This window comes from Macadamia integrifolia, chromosome 11 (assembly GCF_013358625.1).
Source record: "Macadamia integrifolia cultivar HAES 741 chromosome 11, SCU_Mint_v3, whole genome shotgun sequence".
Classification (NCBI taxonomy): domain Eukaryota; kingdom Viridiplantae; phylum Streptophyta; class Magnoliopsida; order Proteales; family Proteaceae; genus Macadamia; species Macadamia integrifolia.
This window is the reverse complement of record NC_056567.1, coordinates 4386894-4396300: the sequence shown is the minus strand read 5'-3', so window position 1 is coordinate 4396300 and position 9407 is coordinate 4386894. Positions and strand designations below refer to the sequence as shown.

Genomic DNA, 9407 nt, shown 5'->3' with positions numbered 1-9407 from the left:
TTTTTTTTTTTTTTTTTTTATATATATATAAGCAGAAAATATATTAATTCAAAGTAGATACATTATAGTCATGGTGTCTGATGAGCACATTTATGTGTGAAATCTAGGGTAGTAAAATATGCATTTTACATATTTAGAATGGAGCTACCTTGGGTTTTACTCTCTTTTTGCAGGTTTTATATTTTCAATGCCTTAAGGACTATCGGGAGCTATATCTTCAATTTTACACGTAAAGTGGTCCTATTTCTTTTCATGGTTGCGAAGCGGACGAAATTTTGAGCAAGATGGACGTGTTCGATTAAAAGTACACATTCGTTTGGTCACCCGTACAAATGATTATTCTTTTTCGGGTCAGAAAAAGAATAATGGATCAGAACTGAACCGAGATGCAGAACCAGCCCGTTTGCAATTGTCCCAGAGGTACAAGGAATACTCCAAATGCCAACAAGGATCGATGGACCACATCTTTAAGTGATTAAAGATTTGTTTTTGGTAACAACAACTACCTAGCTTAGTTGGTGAGCTATGGTGTACAAAATTCTCTTGCTCACCAAGAGGTCTCAAGTTCGAATCTTATGGTTGTTTTTTTTAGAAGATTTTGTTGAAGATTTCCTGCTTTTCACTCAAAAATCGTGGAAGGGATGGAGAGGATAAAAAGAAAAAAAAAGAGAAGCAAAATCGTGGAAGCAAGAAGAGAAGAAAAAAAAAGGAAAGAGAAAAAAATGGGAGAACCAAAAATTGTCCAAATCTTCTCTCTCCTCCACATCATCACCAAAGATTGTCCAAATCACACAAAGGAAGAAAAAAAAAGTCGTCCCTAGGAGAGAGAAAAAAAAAGAAGAAAAATAAATTAGAAGAAAAAGGAAAGAAAATAAGCAAAAAAATTTTAGGAAATTTCTCAAAATTTATTTCTCTCTTCTCTCTCCTCCATCTTAGCACTTTTGGACTCAAAAGATCTCACAATCAATTGTGGGTTTCTCTCTTTTAGGAAAGAGAAAATTGTTACCCTACCTCTCCATTCCCTATAAATACAACTCATGTAAGAGGAGGGGAGACAATTCATTCTTCTTCTAGTTTTTTTTTTAGTTGCTCTCTCTCTCCCTCTCTCACTCTTTGGTTTTAGTTCTTCTCTATTTTTCTTTAATCACTTTTGTAATAGTTTTTTTTTTTTCAATTAATGCAAGTACTCTTTTATTTTTATTCAGTTCTTTTTATGTTTATGATTTATGCAATTGAGTTGTAATTTTTTAAGTTATAGTTCTAGGCTTAGATCTAGGTGACAAGATCATGAGCCGTGGAGCAATTTTTTTTCAAGTTCAAGCATTGATTCAAGTAAGTAGGCTCCTTCAGTAGTCTTCTCTCCCCCCTCTCATTCCCTCTTCTGACTACCCTTTCTTTCTTAATTTAGGATTTTTATTTTCAGTCGTTACATTATTGCTATCCCTCTCCCCCAAGGTTCATGGCTAGTGTATGTGTTGGCTTTGCCCCTCCTAGCCATAGAACCATCAATTTATTGCTTTTATTTTAATTGTCTCCCTTTCCCTAAAGCCAAGTAGAGAAACCCTTGTAAGAGTAACTCTCTGGTCAAGTAGGGAAGCTCATATTATGATGCATCCCTCGGGCTAAGTAGAGAAACCTGCTTGTGAGTCTCTCTCTAGCTTTATCCCCTTTCTTTTACTTTATTTTTATTTCAGCATTTTTTTCCTTTATTTATTATTTTATTTTTTTTTAATTGCGTGGGTTGTTTACTTTTAGTTATTTATTTATTTAATTTTAATTGTGTGGCTTGCGTCTTTAAATTCTTAGATGACGAATGGTTAGGACGTTATTTTTACATATGTTTAGGACGGTAATTAGAATTAGATCACAATCATTAATCAGTTCACTTTCGCATTATTAAAAGAAATAAAAAATAAAGTGGCTGCTCTCCCTGTGTTCGACCCGTAGCTACACTGATCCGTACGCTTGCGGTTACATTTTAAATCTCAACAAGTTTTTGGCGCCGTTGTCGGGGAGACAGTTCCATGTTATTTTTCACTTTCTTTTGGTAAATCGGAGTGCTTTGTTTGCTTTGTTTTATATTTTTTCTTTTTTTTTATTGAATTCCTGAGAATAACAACTTGCAATAATAGTTGTATCAGTGGAGGTCGCCATGCCTCACAGTATGATAAAGACAGGTTTCGCCCTGTAGCAGTACCTCAGGAATTGACCTGAGCAACCCCGGATCCTTGTCGGTAAGCTCCCAAAAAGCAAAAAAAAAAATCAAAAAAATCATCAAAAAAATCATCAAAAAGTTTTGCTATCCATTCTTTTGTGCTTGTCTTACTTTAGTTGTGGGAAGTTTTTCTGTTGCATGAGTGTTAAGTGGGTACGTAATACTAAGAATCGGTTAGAAAGAAGAGATCCAACAAGTAGTGACCCTATACGTTTGCTCTCTTTAAAACCCTTCAATATGGGAGACCAACAGCATAACCCTTCACCTAAATCTCTGAAAGATAGGTTCTACCCTGCTAGAACAGCCCAACCTTCCTGCATAGTTCTACCACAAGCCCAGGGCAATAATTTTGAACTCAAATCTCAATACATCACTATGTTGCCCCACTTCCATGGGTTGACCTCTGAGGATGCATACCTATTTCTAAGGGAATTTGAAGAGGTATGTGTTCTAATTAACATCCAACAACTTTTTGATGATGCTGTTAAGCTTAGGTTTATCACTTTTGCATTGAAAGACCAAGCTAAGAAGTGGTTGTATGGATTACCCACAAATTCCATAACCTCATGGGAATAGTTCACAGTTGTCTTCCTTAAGAAGTTTTTCCCAACTCACAAGACCAATAAGCTTATAAGTGATATCCTTCAGTTTAGGCAAAAGCCTAGTGAGTCATTTTCCAAACTTATAGAGAGATTCAAGGATCTACTCCAAGAATGCCCTCACCATGGCCTAAACCTATGGCATTTATGTCAAATAATTTATGAGGGTATTGATTACCCAACTAAACAAATGATAGAGTCTATGTGCCCTGAGGGATTCACATCCTTTACGGATGAAGGAAAGGCATGGGAATTCTTACTTGACTTAGCTGACAAAACCCGTGAGTGGGAATCAACCCAAGAGAGTGAAAGAACTATAGGAGGAAAAGGATATTTTGTGGATGGGATAGTAGCCAAGGAAGCCCATTTGGATAGCCTAATCAAGTGGATTGAGGCTATTGTTCCTAGAGAGCCATCATCAGTCAATTTGGTTAAGATTTGTGCTTGGTGCCAGTCCCCTGGACATGTCATAGAAGAATGCCATAACACCTCTGAGGGCACTTCTAATGATAGTGTTAATGCCTTATACCAGAATAATCCATATAGTAACACATACAATCCAGGATGGAGAAATCACCCAAATTTCTCTTGGAATCAGGCCAACCAAGCAGGACCTTCCAATTTCTATAATCAAGGTCAACCTGGACCCCAAAGGCCTCCCTTTGCACAACAATATTTTTCCCAAAATACTTTTCCTAGGTCAAATGTAGGACCTCAGGCGAGTTTTCCTAGGGCCCCTCTCCTATCATCTTATCAGCAATCCCCTGGGTTTACCAACACTGGAGAGGTAAGTAGAATAAGTGACTTGAAAAAAAATATGGCCCTCCTCATGACAAGCCATCAAAATCTTACGAGAGAACTTACCCAAGTTGTCTCAATTATGCGTGAGAGGGAGAAGGGAACTTTACCCAGTCAACCAGAGCCTAACCCTAGGCATCATCAGCCTGTTAGTTTACAAGGACCAACTAATGCACCACTGAATATAGTACAAGGGCAGACTCAACAAGGGCCCTCTAACCAATGTAATGTTGTTTATGCCCTTAGGAGTGGTAGAGAGTACCTACAGAACGTTCCTAAATCTTCCCCATCTATTACTCCTATTAACTCTTCTTCAGTTGAGGACACAAATGTGCCTCTTGTTCCAAGTTCGTCTGATGAACCTAAAAATTTTTCTGAAACTAAAGATGATTTGGTTGAGGAAACCAAAAATGATTCTTCTGAACAGGGGCAAATCCCTAACAGTCCTTATGTTCATCCTGTCCCATTTCCTAATCGCTTGGTAAACAAAAAGAAGACTGCTTCCATGGACAAAATTTTAGAAGTCTTCAAAAAGGTAGAAGTAAACATCCCTCTTTTGGATGCCATATCCCAGATCCCTGCCTATGCAAAGGTACTGAAAGATTTGTGTACTCACAAACGTATCACTAGTGTGCCCAAAAAGGCGTTCTTGGCAGGTAACATTAGTTCCATAATTACTCAGCCTATAGCAGCCAAGTATAAGGATCCAGGGAGCCCTACCATATCTTGTGTCATAGGCAACACCTATATTGAGCATTCCTTACTTGACCTTGGCGCAAGTGTGAATCTTTTACCTTACAATGTGTACAAGCAACTGGGATTAGGAGAATTGAAAGCCACTAGAACTACTCTTCAGTTGGCAGATAGGTCTGTTAAGATTCCTAAAGGGATGGTTGAGGATTTCTTACTAAAGGTGGGGGAATTTATTTTCCCTGTTGATTTCATTGTGTTAGATACTAAGCCCTTCTCAACCAAGGATGAGATCCCAATAATTCTAGGAAGACCATTCTTGGCTACCAGTAATGCATTAATCAATTGTCGGAATGGTTTCCTAAGATTATCTTTTGGTAACCAAACTGTTGAGTTTAACATGTTTAGGATTGGCAAACAACCACCTATGGAAGAAGAGATCAATATGCTTGAGGATTTTTTGGATTTTTCTGATATTTAGTTACCAACTTTGATATTGATTTTGATTCAGAATTCCAAGAGTGTATGGATGAGTTGGATGATGATAGTGAAAATTTCTTTTCTGAAGTCTTGAGTCTTCACACACTCATGGAGCCTTTAGGACCCCTTTCCAATTCCATTCCCAAACCTTCCATAGTTGAGCCCCCTAAGCTAGATTTTAAGGAGTTGCCATCTAATTTGAGATATGCTTTCCTAGGGCCTGACCAGACTCTTCCTGTAATAATTTCTTCAAATTTGACTTCTAGCCAGGAAGAGGAGTTACTTAAAGTGTTAAAAGATAATAAGGAAGCCCTAGGTTGGACCATGGCTGATATCAAGGGTATAAGCCCTTCTATTGTGCAACATCATATACATCTTATGGAGGATTCCAAACCATCCACGGAACCCCAAAGAAGAGCTAACCCAGTGATGATGGAAGCCATTAAGAAAGAGGTCCTAAAGTACTTGGATCATAGAATAATTTATCCTATTTCTGACAGCCAATGGGTAAGCCCAGTTCACGTAGTGCCTAAGAAGTCTGGTGTGACTGTAGTTCCTAATGCCAATAATGAATTGATCCCTACCTGTGTCCAAACAGGATGGCGTGTGTGCATTGAATACAGGAAGTTAAATGCGGCAACCTAGAAGGACCACTTCCCATTGCCATTCATTGACCAGATGTTAGAGAGGTTAGCTGGACATGAATACTATTGCTTTCTTGATGGATATTCCGGCTATAACCAAATCCCAATTGCTTTAGAGGACCAACATAAGACCACTTTTACATGCCCATATGGAACATTTGCTTACAGGCGTATGCCCTTTGGGCTTTGCAATGCCCCTGCTACGTTCCAACGATGCATGATGAGCATTTTTTCTGACATGGTCGAAAAATTCTTAGAAGTATTTATGGATGACTTTTCAATTCATGGGAATTCCTATTCTGAATGTCTTCATCATCTTTCCCTAGTTTTGAAAAGGTGCATATCTAAGAATTTGGTTTTGAATTGGGAGAAATGCCATTTTATGGTTAAATCTGGTATTGTCTTAGGCCATGTAATATACAAGGAGGGAATTAAGGTAGATAGAGCCAAAGTGGATTTAATTGATAATTTACCACCTCCTCAATCTGTTAAGGATGTTCGGTCTTTTCTAGGGCATGCAGGCTTCTACAGAAGGTTTATTAAGAACTTTAGTCAGTTAGCCCGACCTCTCACCTCATTACTTGTCAAAGATCAGACTTTTGAGTTTTCCAAAGAGTGCCTAGAATCCTTCAAGCAACTTAAGAAGGAGTTGACCAATGCACCCATTGTTCAACCACCTGTTTGGACTGAACCTTTTGAACTGATGTGTGATGCTTCAGATTTTGCCATAGGAGCAGTTTTAGGTCAAAGGATTAATAAGTTACCCACTGTCATTTACTATGCTAGTAGGACCTTAAATGATGCACAACTCAATTATACAACCACTGAAACAGAATTTTTAGCTGTTGTGTTTGCATTAGAAAAGTTTCGGTCTTACTTAGTTGGTTCACATGTGGTGGTGTATACTGATCATTCTGCCCTCAGATACCTAGTTCAGAAGAAGGATGCCAAAGCCCGTCTCATTAGGTGGGTTTTACTTTGGCAAGAGTTTGATTTAGAAATTAGGGATAAGAAAGGAGTTGAAAACCTAGTTGCAGACCATTTATCCCGGCTTCCTAATTCCTTGACTATTGATTCTCCAGTCAACGAGAACTTTCCAGATGAACAATTATTTGCAATGTCCAGTGAACCATGGTTTGCTGACATTGTCAACTTCTTAGTTTCAGGTGTGACTCCGGATCACTGGTCCACCCAAGATAAGTATAGGTTTCATTCCCAAGTTAAGCACTTTTTCTGGGATGATCCTTATTTGTTTAAGATATGTCCAGATCAGATTATCCGACGATGTGTTCCTGATCATGAACAACATTCCATTCTCTCTTTTTGTCATGATCATGCATGTGGTGGACACTTTGGACCTAAGAAGACTGCCGCAAAGGTTCTCCAATGTGGATTTTATTGGCCCACTCTTTTTAAAGATACTTTTGATTTTTGCAAGGTTTGCCCCGCCTGCCAGTCTTTTGGCCGTATCAATAAAAGGAACATGATGCCCCTCAACCCTATTTTGGTAGTTGAGATCTTTGATGTATGGGGCATTGATTTTATGGGACCATTCCCTAATTCTTTTGGGAATTTGTACATACTTTTGGCCGTTGTTTATGTTTCTAAATGGATAGAGGCCATACCTTGTAAATCTAATGACCACAAAGTGGTGGTCCAGTTTCTCAAAGAGAACATTTTTTCCCGCTTTGGTGCACCACGTGCAATAATTAGTGATAGGGGTACTCATTTTTGTAATCGACCTTTTGAGGCCCTAATGAAAAAGTATGGGATCACCCATAAGTTATCAACCCCTTATCACCCCCAAACTAGTGGCCAAGTGGAGGTGTCTAATAGGCAGATCAAACAAATCTTGGAGAAAACTGTTAATCCCAACCGTAAGGATTGGTCCCTTAGGCTCATTGATGCCTTGTGGGCCCATCGGACTGCATTCAAGACCGACCTTGGTCAGTCTCCCTACCGTTTGGTGTATGGGAAAGCTTGTCACTTACCAGTTGAGTTGGAGCATAAGGCCTTTTGGGCCATTAAGAAGCTTAACTTTGATTTGTCTGATGCGGGAATTCATCGTAGGCTCCAACTATCTGAGTTGGAGGAACTTAGGAATGAAGTCTATGAAAGTTCTAGAATTTATAAGGAAAAGACCAAAGCTTTCCATGATAAACATAATCTGCGTAAATCTTTTGCAATTGGTGATAAGGTCTTATTGTACAACTCTCGATTGCAACTTTTTCCTAATAAGCTTAGATCCCGATGAGATGGCCCATTTATTGTTCATAATGTATATCCCCATGGGGCTGTGGAGATTTTGAATCCAGGAACAGGGGTAATTTCGAAGGTTAATGGTCAGCGTTTGAAACCGTTCCTCGAGTTTCCTACTACTAGTAGTGAAGAGGTCATGGATCTCCATGAACCTTTTTACACTGATGACTAACTATTAATCAGGTATGACCCCCTTGCATTGTCTTTGCTTTTAATTCTTTCCATGCATTGAGGACATTGCATGACTTAAGTGTGGGGGAGGGAAACCAGTTTTTGTTTTTTTTCTTTCACTTTGTTTTGTTTGTTTTTCTTTTTATTTTTGAGCTTGCTAAGGATGAAGTCCTACTTTGGCTTTTGGCTAATGATCAGACCATTCGGATGCTTGATGTATGAAAATAAAAGTTTTGACGAAGGTACCCATTTTGAACGTATAAAACCCTGTTGAGAAGAAAGAAACAAGCATGTGTCTTGAGATGGGACTTTCTTTTGAAAAATAAGAGACCCCTGTTTTATGGTGATGGACCATATGTAAGTCTGTGGGTTCCTTGTACTTTTGATTTGGAGTTGAGACCTTTTTAATTTGGCATGGGTTGACAAATGCACAATTTTAAATGAAATGTGAAATGTGGTATAAAGAAGAATAAGAGTTGATTCCCTTGGAACTAGACAGGGCATTGCGCCTCAGGAAGCGTGGTGTCTTGATCGAAATTCCTTGGGAGGAAACCTCTGAAGTAACTCTAGCATCACTGCCTTTGTGGACATATGCAAAAAGTGAAGCTACATAGTAACTTGGGTGTCTGGTGTTTGCTCCACCATGTCATTCAAGCCAAAAGTAGTGGAGTAGAATAGAGTTTATTATTATAAAAAAAAAAAAAAAAAATGTGCAAATGTCATTATTGCTTGGTAACATATTTGGTCAAAAACACTCCAACGCCTTAGTCATTGGTTCCCTATTTCTTCACAAGTGGTTTTGCCTTAAGATAAGGATGTTTTGGAAGAGACGAGGTGAGTTCCAAATTAAGAAATATGCTAGTGCCTGGAATTGATAAAGGGTAATAAAAGTTCAAGTGTGGGGGTCCCTTGTAAGAGAAATTATCTTTGCTCCGGATTGGTATGGGCCTTACCTTTAGCCAAAGTTGGGATTTGTTTATTCTGAATTTTGGGTGTATATTCACTACAAACACCCACGAGACACAACTCGTCCACTAGGGGTGACCTAGGGATTTAAAGGCTTATTGCACATGCTAAGTGCAACCGTGATTCCTACGAAAGTGAGTTAGGTTTTTTTTGTTTTTATTCTTTTCTTTTTGTTTTGCTCGAGGACTAGCAAAGTCTAAGTGTGGGGGAATTCTGATGAGCACATTTATGTGTGAAATCTAGGGTAGTAAAACATGTATTTTACATATTTAGAATGGAGCTACCTTGGGTTTTACTCTCTTTTTGCAGGCTTTATATTTTCAAGGCCTTAAGGACTATCGGGCGTTATATCTTCAATTTTACACATAAAGAGGTCCTATTTATTTCCATGGTTGCGAAGAGGACGAAATTCTGAGCAAGATGGACGTGTTCAATTAAAAGTACACATTCGTTTGGTCACCCGTACAAATGATTATTCTTTTCGGGTCAGAAAAAGAATAATGGATCAGAACTGAACCGAGATGCAGAACCAGCCCGTTTGCAATTGTCCCAGAGGTACAAGGAATACTCCAAATGCCAACAAGG

The 9407-nt window shown here is 38.6% G+C and overlaps 1 non-coding gene across 1 annotated transcript; it reads right to left on the bottom strand.

Moving 5' to 3' along the window:
* Window positions 1-2839: 2839 nt before the first annotated feature.
* On the bottom strand, window positions 2840-2946 carry LOC122094555. The gene has a single exon (XR_006144870.1). It is a non-coding gene; the product is annotated as a small nucleolar RNA R71 (small nucleolar RNA).
* Between the last annotated feature and the right edge of the window lie 6461 nt (window positions 2947-9407).